Source organism: Artemia sp. Qi Xiang Cuo, chromosome 6 (assembly GCF_049724085.1).
Source record: "Artemia sp. Qi Xiang Cuo chromosome 6, ASM4972408v1, whole genome shotgun sequence".
Taxonomy (NCBI): Eukaryota; Metazoa; Arthropoda; class Branchiopoda; order Anostraca; family Artemiidae; genus Artemia; species Artemia sp. Qi Xiang Cuo.
The window spans coordinates 71,216,372-71,235,021 of NC_142799.1; the positions used below are offsets into that span (position 1 = coordinate 71,216,372).

Below are 18,650 nucleotides of genomic sequence, written 5' to 3' on the forward strand. Positions count from 1 at the left end.
TTTTTAGTAACAATAAATTTACACAACAATAAATGTCTAAAAAACTATTAAAAACCAGATTGTTTAATTTTTAATGAAAATCAATTTTATTTTAGCTACATTTTAGCTAAAAACTGCTGTTTAGTAGGAAGGAATGCCAGAAATTGGCACTTTCCTCTGACTACAGAAGAACACCATATCTCTAAATTATGCAATAAAGAGCCCTCTTTTGCCTATCTACGACTTCTTGTTCGTACTATGACCCTAGGAATAAAAACAAACATGCAAGTGTAGCCATCCTCTTCGGGTGGTCACCTAGAACAACCCCAAGGTTCCAAAAAGTCAAAGAACCCTAAGAACCCAAAACTCGAGTTACCACTTCAAATCTAATTTTGCCACTGGGATTTCATTTCCATCTTGAACACTTTCTAACAGAAATGATTTTATATCTCTTTTTATTTGTGTAATAAAAATTTTCTCCACTCACTTTGACTTAATCTTACACTCCTTTGGATTTTTGCTAGTTCGTTCTGAAGGTTGTTTATTGGAAAATAAGCTTTCTCAATAAATGTTTTCTTTTTGAAATTCCTTTAGTTATATTAACTGCACTATCTATTTCTTCCTTTATTTCAATATGTATCAGAATATAAAACCTCGAATTATTCAATAAGTGAAATGGTAAAATCAGTCACCATAAATAAAAAGTAAAATTATGTTTTCGATGCCCAAGAAACATACAATTTTTAAAATAGGAACAAAAAAGTCATGTCTCCTTCTTTTTAGAAGCAATTTCACTTAATTCTAGAGCTTTAAAGATGGTAGAGTTTTTTCTCAGTAATTACCATTGTTCTTGTACTTGCCTGAATAACTTATCTAATTGTTCTTTTGCTGTGAGAAACAGCTCATAAATCGACAAATGCTTAATATTACAAGCGCTTTAATTGCCATTTTCAGACCAAAGGGCACAGACTGCGTATTTTTTCTAGTAGTTAAGAGCGCTGAAGTTCATTGAAGTAAAAAAATTAATAACTTAATTTGGGAAGATGTCTTAGTATATTAGCTATTGGGAGTGTTTTATATTAGTGCAATTACTTCTTTTTCTTCTGTGTATGTGGGATTTAAATATTATTTTTTTCCGTAATGTATAGGTTTGTACAAAGCGTCCCTAATGTATAGGTTTGTACAGAACAAAGCTGTAAGAAAAATGTAACCCAAAAGATAGAAAGAAATAGTTTAGATTTACACTGAGCCTTCAGATATGTATAGAAGGAAAAGGTGGATTTACATCCAGATCTGTCTTCCTTGTAAGGAATTAAAAAAAAAAAACTATCTGAAAAAGTAGTTTTTCAAAAAAAAGTAAAGGCCATATTAAACTGAAGATCAGCAGAAATAAATTTCTATAATAATTCAAACTCAAAACGACCAGAAATTACTATTAAAGAATAAAAAAAACCCAAAACGAATAAAAATTAAATAAACAATCATAACAAACAGACATACAACAGGTACTAATAGAAATGAATAAATAAATCCTAAAACGAGTAAAATTCGAATTGAATATACAAATCAAGCTTAAATCGAACAAAAAATCTTTTACTAATAAAGAATCAATAAAACCCAAAACGAACAGAAAATATATAATCAATCATAGCAAACAAAAATGCAACAGGTACTAAACTAATTGAATACAAAAATCTTAAACGAGTAAAATTTAAATTGAATATGCAAATCAAGCTCAAAATGAACGGAAATCACTACAAACAGAAATCACTTTCCTTGACTGTAAAAGTTTAAAGTCTACTGTGTCGGTGGTACTTTACTGAAAACGAATTATATTACAAGTATTTTCTTTTGTACTAATTACAACACTGAAAATAAATGAAAATTAGAATGAAATAAAATTTATTAGCTTAAATCATTCAGGAGTAATTGTATTAGTTCTTCACAAGACTGTTCAGAACAAATATAGTTTTCACTACAAACAAGAGTTTGGCTACTGCTCGTTTCCGCAACTGTAGGAGTCTTAAGCCTACTACATGTTTGGCGCTTTACTAAAACGAATTATATTATAAATATTTTCTTTTTTACTTTTTAAAATATTGAAAATAAAATTAAAATTGCAGTGAAATAGTTTCTTGAGCTGATGAGCTTTCACCAACTGATATTATTATATATCCAATTTTCAGTATAATTTTATTAGTTCTTTCCACGACTGTTCAAGGCGCATATAGTTTTCAATAAAGCACCAATGACACAGTAGATGTCATACTTTTCATAATTCTTGAAGCCAAGGCTGGCCCTCGCGACGTCATGATATGCACTTTTTACTAATGCCCATATGTTTTCAACAACAGATCCTTCAGCTTCATCGAGCAAGTTTAACGCTTATAATTTGTTATATAGCGATATGCAGAAGCTTCTTCGGGTATCACGATCTTTTTGCAAGGCTGTTTGCCAGCCATTACGATTGCTTACGATTACAGCCATTACGTTTGCCAGCCATTACGATTACATGGCGATTGCGGCCAGCAGATTTTTTTTTAAAAGGGGCACCATGGATGATATCATGGATGCAGATCAAGCAAAAAATGGAAAAGCCAGAATTAGTGTGAACAAACTGAACTGATATCTTCCCTTTTCTTATCAAAAATGGGATAAAATCCAGAAAGAATTAACACCAAGCTATTTCCAGAAACAGCAAATAATTTAGCACAAGACTTGCGGTAATTGCGGAACAGCTTAATTGAATTGTATTTTTGTAATCTTTGGCAATCAATTAAAGGAAAAGTCTGGAAAGATTTCAGTGTTTTAACAACAGTAATTTCTAGCAAATGAACAGAAGAAACTGTCAGAATAACAAAAACATCCACAGCCTAGGTGGGGTTACAATGTAAAATTTGAATGACAGATATTCACACTTAAGAAAATTTACACTTAAGTCCAATTTTATGCTACCATTTAAACGGATAGAGTCCTTTTTTAGTCCTGCTGATAAAAAGAATCTTTTCGCATAAACGAGTTGAGACGTACTGAGTTAAAAATACAAGTAGATGGGTTAGACAGACTTGATGATAAAAGGGGGTAGATAACTTGGGAATGGTTGACGGCTCTGAAGACAATGAAAACCCAATCTAGCTTTCACCAAAGTAAATGGTAGAAGTAGCTGACGAAAGGTATATATGAAGCGATCCCATTCAGAGCCTTTCCCTTTTTTTTCAAAATCAAGGTAACTCCACGCCATAGAAAACTTTCAGGCACAATTAAGGCCATAAAAATATTCAAAACAGTAGTTGTATATATTGGATAGGAGCTGGGAAGCCATTGTCTAGGTATTTTATATTATTAAAATCAGTGCAATTACACTTGAACTTCTTTATAGCAATTGCGAACGGACAGAAAGGAATTGGGAAGATTTAGTGGTGATGTGAGGTAAAAAAACAAAAATATAGGTTATAGTTAGAAGCAGCAGACGCTGCCCTTTGAGCCTTCTGCTTTTTATAGTTAAGTTCAACTTCTTTGCCAAGTACTTCTAGAACGATCACTGTAATAGGAATGAGGATAAATAGTATTTTTCATAATGCCTCAAGAATAAAAGGTTTAACGAACCATATTTTGTCGAATAATAAAATTTCACTTGAAATATCTCACTGATTGACTGATTAAATGATTTATTTACAAATTACTATGAAATAGATATAAGTTAAAAATAATCACCAAGGGAAGCAAACATAGCACTAATAAAATACAGCTGTAATGATAAAAAAAAAAGTTTAACTAGGGATAAAATCCTTCTAATAGACACTGTTTCACAAACAGTGATAAAAATTCACAAAAAATACCAGATATTTCGGTCACATATGCAGTGACCGTCATCAGTAGTAAAACTGGTTTTACTACTGAAACTGAAATATCTTGTATTTTTTTGTGAATTTTTATCACTGTTTGTGAAACAGTATCTATGAAAAGGATTTTATCCCTATTTGAATTTTTGTTTATCGTCATGGAAAGGCAGTGTGGTGTCCGAAACTATTTAAAGCTGTAATACTTTGAATCTCAACCGATTAATCAAACATTTAAAAAGACCAAAATCAAAATGATCTCTATCACCAAACCCTATTCGTAAAAAATAATTGTTATAAAAAGACTAAAAAACTATATTTCATCATTAGAAAAAATGTTTTTTTTTTATCTATTTTTAAATAAACCAAACGTGTTCAGGTCTCTAAATACCATTCAGAATATTGCTCCAAATTTCCGAAGTTGAAAAACCGATAGTAAAGCCAGCACGTGTGGTGTTTCGATACTCAGCTGAGAAATTATATGTGAGTGAAGGGCACCATTAAAACGAAGGAACTGACTGAAAGCTGAAGTACATACTTTATTACAACATTGATATGCAAAAATGGCACCATGGATATGACAAATTTGTCCTATGTTAAGCATTCTTAAACGCTTGAAAAGATACTGTGTCATAAACTCATTTGACACAATTTGCCAACAATGGAACCGTTTTATTCTATAGAATTTGCCTTCTAAGATTTGCACAAAAATTTACTCGACCGCAAAACAAACCTTAAGAAATTTAAGGGCTCACATTAGCATGGCAGGCCCTTCAAAGTTTGAAGTTTGACTGATCTTCTTATTTAAACTATGGAAAAGGGATTCGAGTTAAATTTTTGACTTGAATCTCTCATAAGAAAACCAATAACCAAATAGAAAGAAAACCAATAACCAAAACATCTGCAATTACCAACCAACTATATATTTAGCCCTAGAAACGACTTTCAAATGAGGACTATATAACTTTGCATAAAAATGGGAACATGATGGGGGGAGGAGTCCACACACAAATATGATAATTTTCTTTTGTGTTTAGTTTTAATGTCGCTATTCACTTTTATATGGTCAAAAATATTGGGCTTTTTAAAAATATAGCAAACTTTTATTGGGCAATTAGATTTATGGTTATATTAAGCTTTCGTCAATTTACGAGTCGTTTCTCACAGCTAAAGAGCAATTAAGTAAGTAATTATTCAGGTAATCACTAAAACAATGGCAATTATAGAGAAAAAAACTCTAGCTTCTTCGAACCTCTATAATAAACTAGAATTACTTCTGAATGGAAGGATGCATGACTTTTTTTTATTACTTTTTTAATAACTATATGTTATCCTAGGATGGGCATGATCTTGATTTATGGGCAAGCGATTTTACTATTTTTATTATTAAATTATAGAAAACTTAATTAACACTACAAGTTATACGAGTATAAATGAAGGCAAAGATCAGAGGCAACGCTAATAGTGTTACCTATGGTAAATGCCATACGGCTTCAATGTTTTATTATTTATTTATTGTTATTTTTTCCTCAGAGGCACTTCATATGGAAGCTGTGATCGTAAAAACATCAGAAGGGGGTCATTCAATTGGAAATCGGAAGTTCTAGTGCACTTTTTAAGAGTGAAAAGTGGTCGGAGGGAAACACCCTCTTTTCCTCACGCCCTCTTTTCCCCAAATGCATCTGACCACAATTTTGAAATAGGGATTTTGTTCAAAATAGTTCAAAGATCAGATAACAAAAATTCTGGGGGCAACACATCCCCCAGAGCCCCAGGGCACGTGTTGAAAGTTATACCCCGGGCGCATATAAGATTTTATGGAAGGAGTGGTCATATAAGTTTCGGAGGGGGCTCATTTGAATGGAATTTGAAAGTTCTAGTTCCCTTTTTAAGTGTCAAAAGTGATCGGAGGGCAATTAGAACCCCATGCCCTCTTTTCCCCAAATGCATCCAATCAAAATTTTGAGAGACCTATTTTGTTCAAAATAGTTCCAATATCGGATAACAAAAGCTCTAGGGTCAACACAGCCCACCACATTCAAGGGGCAGGGTTGAAAGCTATGCCCCAGAGCTATATAAGGATTTCATGGAATGGTTGATTGCATAAACTTTGGAGGGAGGCTCATTTGATTGCAAACTGAAAGTTCTAGTTTTCTTTTTAAGAGTCAAAAGGGATCGGTGTGCAACTAGACCCCCCCCCCCCCCGCCCACGCCCTTTTCCCCAAAATGCATTAAATCAAAATTTGACGCAGCCTTTTGTTTAAAATAGTTGAAACATCAGATAATAAAAACTCCAGGGTTGACACAACTATCCAGAGCACAGGGGAACATGTTGACAGTTAGGCCCCAGGGGTATATAAGGTTTTTATAGAAAGGATGGTCGTAAAAACTTCTGAAGGGGGTCATTTAAATAGAAATTGGAAGTTATAGTTCCCTCTCTAAGAGTCAAAAGTGATCTGAAGGCAACTGCCCCTCCCCACGGTCTCTTTTCCCCTAACGCATCCGATCAACTTTTTGAGGTGGCCGTTCTGTTTAAAATGGTCTAAAGATCATATAAATAACAATCCGGGGTTAACACAACTCCCCAGAGCCTGCGGGCAAGTTAAGCCGGTGGCGAATAAGGTTTTAATGGAAAGGATTGTCGTATGAACTTTGGAGGGGGCTTCTTTGATTTGAAATTGGAAGTTATAGTTCCATTTTTAAGAGCAAAGATTGATCGGAATGCAAAGAACCCCCCACGCCCGAAATCCGATCGAAATCTTGAGATAGGCTTTTGTTCAAAATAGTTAATGTGTCATATAACAATGCCTCTGGGGTTGGGACGGCCCCCAGAGCCTAGGGCAACGGGGGCAAGGGTTGAAAGTTATGGTCCGGGGGTATTATAGGGTTCTTATGGTTGTAGAAACTTTGGAGGTGGCTCATTTGATGGGAAACTGAAAGTTTTAGTTAATATTTTAAGAGTAAAAAGTAATCGTAGGGCAGCCTTCCCCCAATGCCTTCTTTACCCAAATGCATCCGATCGAAATTTTAAGATATCCATTTTATTCGAATTTGTTCAAAGATAATATAACAATGCCTCCAGGTTTGACGCGTCCTTACAGCCCCCGGGAGCATGGATTGTTAATTTAATCCGGGGGGTATATAAGGTTTTTATGGAAGGGGTGGTCGTAAAAAATTTGAAGGACGCTTATTCGATTGGAAACCGTAAATTCTAGTTCCCCATTTTAAGATTCAAAAGTTATCAGAGGGCCCTCCAGGCTCTCTTTTCCCCAAATGCATCCGATCAAAATTTGAGGGAGCCTTTTTGTTCAAAATAGTCCAAACATTATATAAAAATGCCTCCGGGGTTGACGCCTCCCCCTTTCAGGGGCAAGGATTATAAGCCATGCCCAAGGGCGTATAAGGTTTTTTATTTAATAGAAAAAGTCGGCCGTGTAAACTTTGGAGGAGGCTCGTTTAATTGGAAATTGGAAGTTCTAGTTCCCTTGTCAAGAGTCAAAAGTGATAGGAGGGCAACTAGTTCCCCTACGTCCTCTTTTCCCCAAATGTATCCGATCTAACTCATAAGATATCCATTCTGTTCAAATTATCCCAAAGACAATATAACAATGACTTCGGAGTTAACAAAACCCCCCAGAGCCCAGTGGTAATAATAAGAGGTTATGCCTCAGGTGCATATCAGGATTTTATTGAAAAGGTTAGTCGTATATACTTTGGAGGATGCTTATTTGATTTGAAACTGACAGTTCTAATTTCTTTTTAAGAGTTAAAAGTGAGGTTAGGGCAACTAGCCCCCCTCCCACTCTTTTTTATCGAAATGGATCAAAATTAATTTTCTCAAAAATTTTGAAATAGGCATTTTGTTCAAAACTGTTCAAAGATCACATAAGAATGCCTCCGGGGTTGCTAAGGCCCCGCAAAGTTTGGGGGTGTGGGTTGTAAGCTATAACCCAAGAGCATATAAGGTTTCTATGGAAGGGCTGGTCGTATAAACTTAGGGGGATTGTCATTTGATTGGAAACTGAAAGTGCTAGTTCCCCATTTTAAGAGTCAAAAGTGATTGGAGGGCAACAAATCCTCCCCCACGCCCCCTTTTCCCCAAATGCATCCGATCAAAATTTTGACATAGCAATTTTGTTCAAAATAGTCTAGAGACTGTATAACAATGCCCCCAGTGTTGACAGAGCCCCTCAAAACCAGGGGTAAGGGTTTTAAGTTATATCCCGGGGGCATATACGGCTTTTTGGAAGGGTTGGCCCAACAGGCTTTGGAAGAGATTCAGTTGGTTGAAAATTAAAAGTTTTAGTTTTCTTTTCAAGAGTCAAAAGAGATCGAAGGGCAACTTGCTCCTCCCCTCACCCTATTTCCCCCAAATGCATCCGATTGAACTCTTGAGATAGCCATCTTGTTCAAAATAGTCCACGGTGATGTAACGATACCTCTGGGGTTGACGCAGCCTCCCAGATCTTGGGGGCGTAGATATTAAGATGTGCCCCGGGACATATATGAGTAGAGATGCCTTATTGAATACTACGATTCACCCCTGCTGCCACCTACAACTTTTTTTAACATTAAATATGGGCATAGCCTCCCTAGGGAGAACACGTGGTTAATGGGGTCAATGACCTAAATTTCCAAGGTCGATGTTGTTGTTGTTGTTGTAAGTGCACGCTCTCAGCGAATGTCAAGGTCCATTTATTTGTTGTTGTTGTTGTAAGTGCACGCTCTCAGCGAATGTCAAGGTCGATGTTGTTGTTGTTGTTGTTTTGGCCATGTGCATAGAGTCATTAGGGAGAACACGTGGTTAATTAAAGCGATTGGGAATTTGGAACACCTGTGCTGTCAGTCATTAATCAAATTGTTTCCGGGCAAAGTTTAATAATGTCTGACTGGTACTGTCAATAATTAATCAAATTGTTTCCAGGCAAAGTTTAATAATGTCTGACAGGTGATGTCAAGATTGATTGATTTGTCACGAAATGGGAATTAATTTGTTGTTTCTAAGAGGAATTATTGATTCAAGAAAGGGGAATTAAGTTGTTGTTTCTAAGGGGAATTATTGATTCACGAAAGGGGAATTAATTTGATGTTTCTAAGGGGAAGGTGGGGAAGAGATATATTGATTGCGTAATCGAAGGGAGAGAATTCCTGAGAAATTGATTACATAATCGGTAGAACCCTATAAGGAGCTCGTGACGGGAAACCATTTATGGGCATAGAATGACGTAATCAACTTTGACAAAAGGATTTCTGAGAAATTGATTGCATAATCGGTAGAACCCTATCAAAAGGTCATGACGGGAATCCATTTATGGGCATAGAATGACGTAATCAACTAGGACAAACGGATTTCTGAGAAATTGATTACATAATCGGTAGAACCATATCAGAAGATCATGACGGAAATTCATTTATGGGCATAGAATGACGTAATCAACTAGGACAAATGGATTTCTAGGAAATTGATTACATAATCGGTAGAACCCTATCAGAAGGTCATGACGGATATTCATTTATGGGCATAGAATGACGTAATCGACTAAGACAAGCAAATTACTTTCTTAATGTCCCTCCTAAACCCATTTTCCAACTTGAAGTACTTATCTTTTTCACTCACAACTATACTTTACAGCTTTTAGGATACCTCAACACCAAGAAATACTTTTCAAAAACCGTTTCAGAGCAAGTTACTTTCTTAATGTCCCTCCTAAACCCATTTTGCAACTTGAAGTACTTATGTTTTTCACCCACAACTATACTTTACAGCTTTTTGGGTGTCCCAACACCAAGAAATACTTATCAAAGACCATTTCAGAGCAAGTTACTTTGTTAATGTTCCTCCTAAACACATTTTGCAACTTGAAGAAATTATATTTTTTCCACAAAACTCTACATTATAGCTTTTTGAGTTTCCCAACACCAAGAAATAATTTTCAATTACCTTTTCAGAACAAGTTCCTTCCTGAATGTTCCTCCTAACATCATATTACAACTTGAAATAATTATCTTTTTCACCCAAAATTATACTTTACAGCTTTTTGGATAACTCAACACTAAGAAATACTTTTCAAAGACCATTTCAGAGCAAGTTACTTTCTTAATGTTCATCCTAAACCCATTTTGCAACTTGAAGTACTTATCTTTTTCACCCACAACTGTACTTTACAGCTCTTTGGATACCTCAACACCAAGAAATACTTTTCAAAGACCATTTCAGTGCAAGTTACTTTCTAACTGTCCCTCCTAGACCCATTTTCCAAATTGAAGTACTTATATTTTTCACCCACAACTATACTTTACAGCTTTTTGGATACCTCAACACCAAGAAATACCTTTCAAAGACCGTTTCAGAGCAAAGTACTTTCATAATGTCACTCCTAAACCCATTTTCCAACTTGAAGTACTTATCTTTTTCACTCACAACTATACTTTACAGCTTTTTGGATACCTCAACACCAAGAAATACCTTTCAAAGACAGTTTCAGAGCACGTTACTTTCTTAATGTTCCTCCTAAACCCATTTTGCAACCTGAAGTACTTATCTTTTTCACCCACAACTATACTTTACAGCTTTTTGAGTATCCCAACACCAAGAAATACCTTTCAAAGACCATTTCAGAGCAAGTTACTTTCTTAATGCTCCTCCTAAACCCATTTTCCACCTTGAAGTACTTATCTTTTTCCCCCAAACCTATAATTTACAGATTTTTGATTGTCCCAACACCAAAAAATAATTTTCAAAGAACATTTCAGAGCAATTTGTTCTCCTAATGTTCCTCCTAAACACATTTTCCAGATAGAAGTACTTATATATTTCACACAGAACTATACTTTACAGCTTTTTGGATGCCTCAACACCAAGAAATACCTTTCAAAAGGCATTTCAGAGCAAGTTACTTTCTGAATGTCCCTCTTAAACCCATTTTCCAACTTGAAGTACTTATCTTTTTCGCCCACAACTATACTTTACAACTATTTGGATACCTCATCACACAGAACTACTTTTCAAAGACCATTTCAGAGCACGTTAATTTATTAATGTCTCTCCGAAACACATTTTCAAACTTGAAGTACTTATCTTTATCACCCACAACTATACTTTACAGCTTTTTGAGTGTCCCAACACCCAGAAATACTTTTCAAAGATCATTTCAGAGCAAGTTACTTTCTTAATGTTCCTTTTAAACCCATTTTCCAACTTGAAGTACTTATCTTTTTCACTCACAACTATACTTTACAGCTTTTTGAGTGTCACAACACCAAGAAATACATTTCAAAGACCATTTCAGAGCAAGTTACTTTCTTAATGTCCCTTTTAAACCCATTTTCCAACTTGAAGTACTTATCTTTTGCACCCACAACTAAACATTACAGCTTTTTGTATACCTCAACACCAAGAGATACATTTCTAAGACCATTTCAGAGCAAGTTACTTTCTTAATGGCCCTCCTAAACCCATTTTCCAACTTGAAGTACTTAACTTATCCACCCAATACTAAAATTTACATCTTTTTGAGTGTCCCAACACCAAGAAATACTTTTCAAAGACCATTTCAGAGCAAGTTGCTGTCTTTATGTCCCTCCTAAACCCATTTTCGCATTTGAAGTACTTATCTTTTTCACCCACAACTAAACTTGAAAGATTGTGGTATCCCTCAACACCACGACATCCTGTTCAATGACCAGGTCAGAAGCAAGTTACTTTCTTAAGTTCCCGCCTCAACCCATTTTCGAACTTGAAGTACTTATCTTTTTCACCCACAACTATACTTTACAGCTTTTTGAGTGTCCCAACACCAGGAAATACTTTTCAAAGACCATTTCAGAGCAAGTTACTTTCTTAATGTCCCTCCTAAATACATTTTCCAACTTGAAGTACTTATCTTTTTCAACCATAACTATACTTTACAGCTTTTTGAATGTCCCAACACTAAGAAATACATTTCAAAGACCATTTCAGAACAAGTTGTTTTCTTAATATGCTTCTTAAACCCATTTTACAAATTCTAAATTTTTCAATAGTAGATAGAAAAAGCTATATCATAGCTGTGAATATTTTCTCGAAAGATAAGCAGTTCTATTTCAATTTTAAATTTTCTCAATGAAGTGAAGAAAAGTTCAAGTTCTCTTCTGAATTTTCTTAATGAAAAAGAAATTAGTTTATATTCAATTCTATTTTTACAAATAATATAAAAATTTTCCACTTTAGTTCAGATTTTTCTCAAAGGGATGAAAAATTTAAAATACTGTTCTAAATTTTCTCAACGAAGTGAAGAAAAGTTCAAGCTCTCTTCTGAACTTTACCAAAGAACACACTTCAATTCTAATTTCTCCAGAAAAAACAAAAATCTTCCACTTCAGTTCTTTATTTCAAAAGACAAAGAAATTTAAAGTTCAATTCTAATTTTTCGGTGGAAGATAGAAAAAGTAATCCCCAACCCGAAGGAACCCCCCGGTCCCCAAAGGCCCCAGGCCCCCCGGTCCCCCCAATGTCCCCCAAAAGATACCGAACCCAAAGGCCCACAAAGGTCCCCCGACACACCCCAAAGAGCAACAAACAAATATTTCTCTTAGAAATAATATTTATCATCACTGACAACACTTTTCTGTTCGAACTAGCAAGTTATCTACCAAAGATACCAAATATTTCCATTGAAGTAACATTTTTTGATTGTGATAACAACTTTTCTGTCAGAAGTAGCAAGTTTTGCTTAACATTAACAAACCCACTCATCAAAGTAATGATATTTTACTTTAATACTAACATACTTTTATTGAACACACGCAAATTTCTCTTAGAAATAATATTTTTCATCAATGATAACACTTTTTCTGTTCGAACTAGCAAGTTTTCTACCAAAGATACAAAATTTTTTCTTAGAAGTAAAATTTTTTATTGTGATAACAACTTTTCTGTCAGAAGTAGCAAGTTTTGCTTAACACTAACAAACCTTCTCATCAAAGTAATGATATTTTACCTTAATACTAACATACTTTTACTGAACACACAAAAATTTCTCTTAGAAATAATATTTTTCATCAATGATAACACTTTTCTGTTCGAACTAGCAAGTTTTCTACCAAAGATATCAAATATTTTCATAGAAGTAACATCTTTTGATTGTGATAACAACTTTTCTGTCAGAAGTAGCAAGTTTTGCTTAACACTAACAAACATTCTCATCAAAGTAATGATATTTTACCTTAATACTAACATACTTTTATTGAACACGCAGAAATTTATCTTTGAAATAATATTTTTCGTCAGTGATAACACTTTTTCTGTTCGATCTAACATGTTTTCTACCAAAGATACCCAAATTTTTTCGTAGACGTATCATTTTTTTTTATTATGATAACAACTTTTCTTTCAGAAGTAGCAAGTTTTGCTTAACACTAACAAACATTCTCATCAAAGTAATGATATTTTACCTTTAATACTAACATACTTTTACTGAACACACACAAATTTCTCTTAGAAATAATATTTTTCGTCACTGATAACACTTTTCTCTTCGAACTAGCAAGTTTTCTAGCAAAGATACCAAATTTTTTCTTAGAAGTAACATTTTTTTATTGTGATAACAATTTTTCTGTCAGAAGTAGCAAGTTTTGCTTAACACTAACAAACATTCTCATCAAAGTAACAACATTTTACCCTAATACTAACATACTTTTACTGAACAAACAAAAATTTCTCTTAGAAATAATATTTTTCATCAATTATAACACTTTTTCTGTTCGAACTAGCATGTTTTCAAGCAAAGATACCAAATTTTTTCATAGAAGTAACATTTTTTGATTGTGATAACAACTTTTCCGTCAGAAGTAGCAAGTTTTGCATAACACTAACAAACATTCTCATCAAAGTAACGATATTTTATTTTAATACTAACATACTTTTACTGAACACTCACTAATTTTTCTAAATTATGTAATATACAATTTTCATAGGATATTCCATCAGCTCAAATTGGCATTGTATTATCGAATTTCCGGACTTTCATTTGTAAATCTATAAATGTTGAAGACATGTCCATAAAGTAGTCTTCATTGGAATAAATTTGAAAGTGGATATTATCGGAGAGGGGTTGTTGTGGATAAAATTGTTCATAGTATCCATGCTTGACACTCACATCAACATTTTCAGCATTGAATAGATTCAATGAGGCGGTGATTGAAGGTTGACACTAGCTCAGAATTAGGGTCTTATTCCACCAGCCTGAATGGTGGAAATTCACTAGCTCAGAATTGGGGTCTTAGTCCACCAGCCTGAATGGTTGAAATTCACATTAGACGAGGTTAGATGCGCACACACACAGAGAGAGAGACGACAAACACACAGAGACAACACACATAAAGAGACGAGACACACAGAATGAAACTGAATTACAATATGAATATGATCAGGAATTGTTTACAAGTCAGGTTGGCCGAGTGGTTAAGGCGCTAGACTCAAGATCTGGCCCCCATATGGGGTCGTGGGTTCGAACCCCACACCTGACAATTTTTTTCTTATGTACTTTTTTTATTTCAACATGTCTTGTGATTTCACTAAATAACTTCTGTAAAAGGATTTATGCAGAACCTAAATTGTTAGGGCCTTTAATAGATTAAATAAAAAAAAACTAGAAAAGTGCAAAATGTTCAAACTCTTCTGAATTTTCTTAAGGAAGAGAAAAAAGTTAACTCAATTCTGAACTTTACCAATGAAACTGAATTAAAATATGAATATGAACAAGAATTGTTTACAAGTCAGGTTGGCCGAGTGGTTAAGGCGCTAGACTTAGGATCTGGTCCCCATATGGGGTCATGGGTTCGAGTCCCACACCTGACAATTTTTTTCTTATTCTAATTCTTTGGAAGCAGCCTCTATTTCTGACCGTTTAAGTTTTGATGTTAGTGTTGCCAGTCTAAAGCTATGACCTTGAGAAAAGAGCTTGAGAAAATTGCCTGATTATCGAAAAATGGGGAAACATCCTCCAAAAGTTGACAGGAATGCACCCCTCTAGAGATTTGTCAGATATGTTTAATAAAATATCCAAAGTCGACTCATCTTTATTTCATTTTTTTAAGGTTAATTTAGACGAGGTTCTGTATTTTCTTAAAGAAGAGAAAAAAGTTAGCTCAATTCTGAACTTTACCAATGAAACTGAATTACAATATGAATATGATCAAGAATTGTTTACAAGTCAGGTTGTCCGAGTGGTTAAGGCGCTAGACTTAGGATCTGGTCCCCATATGGGGTCGTGGGTTCGAGTCCCACACCTGACAATTTTTTTCTTATTCTAAATCTTTGGAAACAGCCAATATTTCTGACCGTTTAAGTTTTGATGTTAGTGTTGTCAGTCAAAAGCTATGACCTTGAGAAAAGAGCTTGAGAAAATCGCCATGATTATCGAAAAATGGAGAAACATCCTCCAAAAGTCGACAGGAATGCCCCCCTCCAGCGCTTTCTCGGATATGTTGAATAAAATATGCAAAGTCGACATAGCTTTATTTCATTTTTTTAAGGTTAATTTAGACGAGGTTACGTGAATGAAAATGAAAAAAGCTCACACTTGAGTTCTTAATTTCTCAAAGACATAAAACATTCAAAGTTCTCTTCTAATTTTTCCAAGAAAATAAAAAGGTTCCACTTCAGTTCTGTTTTTTTCTCAAAGAGATGAAAAATTTAAAGTTCTATTCTAATTTTAAATTAAATTTTAGCTCCTTTGTCTTATGGATTTACCCCTCAAATTTTTTAATTAGAAAATGAGGGACTCGTTCTATTGTTAAAGACAATCGTTCAAACTCGTTCATCTAACCTCCAAAACAATAGGTTAGGTTAGGTATAAATAAATATTAATAAATAAATAGAAACATTTCTACATGTTTAAGTTAGGTTAGGTTAGGTTAACTTATCATGAGCGCTCATGATTAGTTAAAATAACCTTTTCCGGAGAGTATGGTTAGGTTATGTTAGGCTAGATGAAGTTAGCTTAGATTAGGTTAGGTTAAGTTAGGTTAGGTTAGCCCACGTACACTTCAGTTAGGTTAGCTTAGGTTAGGTGAGAGACAGGCAAAAAGTTAGGTGTATGATTAGGTTAGGTTAGGTTAGATTAAGTTAGGTTAGGTTAAGTTAGGTTAGGCTAGGCTAGGTTAGCCTACGTACGCGCGCGTACTTAGGCTAACCTAGCCTAACCTAACTTAACCTAACCTAACTTAGGTTAAGTAACCTAAACTAAGTTAGGTTAAGTTAGGTTAGGCTAGGTTAGCCTACGTACGCGCGCGTACGTAGGCTAACCTAGCCTAACCTAACTTAACCTAACATAACTTAATATAACCTAACCTAACATAATAATAAACCTAACTTTTTGCCTGTCTTTCACCTAACCTAGGCTAACCTAAGTGAAGCATACGTGGGCTAACCTAACTTAACCTAACCTAATCTAACCTAACTTAATCTAGCCTAACCTAACGTAACCGTACTCGCAGGAAAAGTTTAGGATAACATATCATGAGAGCTCAATAAACCTTAACCTAACCTAACTTAAACATGTAGAAATGTTTCTATTTATTTATTAATATTTATTTATACCTAACCTAACCTATTGTTTTGGAGGTTAGATGAACGAGTTTGAATGATTGTCTTTAATAATAGAAGGAGTCCCTCATTTTCTAATTTAAAAACTTGAGGGGTAAATCCATAAGACAAAGGAGCTAAAATTTAATTTAAAATTAGAATAGAACTTAAAATTTTTCATCTCTTTGAGAAAAAACCAGAACTGAAGTGGGACCTTTCTATTTTCTTTGAAAAATTAGAAAAGAACTTTGAATGTTTTATGTCTTTGAGAAATTAAGAACTGAAGTGTGAGCTTTTTTCATTTTCATTCACGTAACCTCGTCTAAATTAACCTTAAAAAAATGAAATAAAGCTATGTCGACTTTGCATATTTTATTCAACATATCCGAGAAAGCGCTGGACGGGGGTATTCCTGTCGACTTTTGGAGGGTTTCTCCATTTTTCTATAATCATGGCGATTTTCTCAAGCTCTTTTCTCAAGATCATAGATTTTGACTGACAACACTAACATCAAAACTTAAACGGTCAGAAATAGAGGCTGTTTCCAAAGATTTAGTATAAGAAAAAAATTGTCAGGTGTGGGACTCGAACCCACGACCCCATATGGGGACCAGATCTTAAGTCTAGCGCCTTAACCACTCGGCCAACCTGACTTGTAAACAATTCTTGATCATATTCATATTGTAATTCAGTTTCATTGGTAAAGTTCAGAATTGAGCTAACTTTTTCTCTTCTTTAAGAAAATTCAGAACCTCGTCTAAATTAACCTTAAAAAAATGAAATAAAGCTATGTCGACTTTGCATATTTTATTAAACATATCCGACAAAGCGCTGGAGGGGTGCATTCCTGTCGACTTTTGGAGGATGTTTCCCCATTTTTCGATAATCAGGCAATTTTCTCAAGCTCTTTTCTCAAGGTCATAGCTTTAGACTGACAACACTAACATCAAAACTTAAACGGTCAGAAATAGAGGCTGCTTCCAAAGAATTAGAATAAGAAAAAAATTGTCAGGTGTGGGACTCGAACCCACGACCCCATATGGGGACCAGATCTTAAGTCTAGCGCCTTAACCACTCGGCCAACCTGACTTGTAAACAATTCTTGATCATATTCATATTGTAATTCAGTTTCATTGGTAAAGTTCAGAATTGAGCTAACTTTTTTCTCTTCTTTAAGAAAATTCAGAAGACAACTTGAACATTTTGCACTTTTCTAGTTTTTTTTTATTTAATCTATTAAAGGCCCTAACAATTTAGGTTCTGCATAAATCCTTTTACAGAATTTATTTAGTGAAATCACAAGACATGTTTAAAGAAAAAAAGTACATAAGAAAAAAATTGTCAGGTGTGGGGTTCGAACCCACGACCCCGTATGGGGACCAGATCTTGAGTCTAGCGCCTTAACCACTCGGCCAACCTGACTTGTAAACAATTCCTGATCATATTCATATTGTAATCCAGTTTCATTCTGTGTGTGTCATCTCTTTGTGTGTGTTGTCTCTGTGTGTTTGTTGTCTCTCTGTGTGTGTGTGTGCGCATGTAACCTCGTCTAATGTGAATTTCAACCATTCAGGCTGGTGGACTAAGACCCCAATTCTGAGCTAGTGAATTTCCACCATTCAGGCTGGTGGAATAAGACCCTAATTCTGAGCTAGTGTCAACCTTCAATCACCGCCTCATTGAATCTATTCAATGCTGAAAATGTTGATGTGAGTGTCAAGCATGGATACTATGAACAATTTTATCCTCAACAACCCCTCTCTCAAAATAATCACTTTCGTATTTATTCCAAAGAATAAGACTTTTTTGACGTGTCTTCAACATTTATAGATTTACAAATGAAAGTCCGGAAATCCGATAATACAATGCCAATTCGAGTTGATGGGATGTCCTATGAAAATTGTATATTACATAATTTAGAAAAATTTTTGTGTGTTCAGTAAAAGTATGGTAGTATTAAAATAAAATATCGTTACTTTGATGAGAATGTTTGTTAGTGTTATGCAAAACTTGCTACTTCTGACAGAAAAGTTATCACAATCAAAAAATGTTACTTCTATGAAAAAATTTGGTATCTTTGCTTGAAAACTTGCTAGTTCGAACAGAAAAAGTGCTATCACTGACGAAAAATATTATTTCTAAGAGAAATTTTTGTTTGTTCAGTAAAAGTATGTTAGTATTATGTTAAAATGTAGTTACTTTGATGAGAAGGTTTGTTAGTGTTAAGCAGAACTTGCTACTTCTTATAGAAAAGTTGTTAACACAGT

The 18,650-nt window shown here is 34.5% G+C and overlaps 4 non-coding genes across 4 annotated transcripts; 1 reads left to right on the plus strand and 3 right to left on the minus strand.

The window, feature by feature from the left end:
- Positions 1 to 14,241: 14,241 nt before the first annotated feature.
- On the plus strand, positions 14,242 to 14,324 carry TRNAL-CAA (transfer RNA leucine (anticodon CAA)). The gene has a single exon. It is a non-coding gene; the product is annotated as a tRNA-Leu (tRNA).
- A 2,629-nt stretch (positions 14,325 to 16,953) lies between these two features.
- On the minus strand, positions 16,954 to 17,036 carry TRNAL-UAA (transfer RNA leucine (anticodon UAA)). The gene has a single exon. It is a non-coding gene; the product is annotated as a tRNA-Leu (tRNA).
- A 353-nt stretch (positions 17,037 to 17,389) lies between these two features.
- On the minus strand, positions 17,390 to 17,472 carry TRNAL-UAA (transfer RNA leucine (anticodon UAA)). Its single transcript has one exon. It is a non-coding gene; the product is annotated as a tRNA-Leu (tRNA).
- A 250-nt stretch (positions 17,473 to 17,722) lies between these two features.
- On the minus strand, positions 17,723 to 17,805 carry TRNAL-CAA (transfer RNA leucine (anticodon CAA)). The gene has a single exon. It is a non-coding gene; the product is annotated as a tRNA-Leu (tRNA).
- Positions 17,806 to 18,650: the final 845 nt, after the last annotated feature.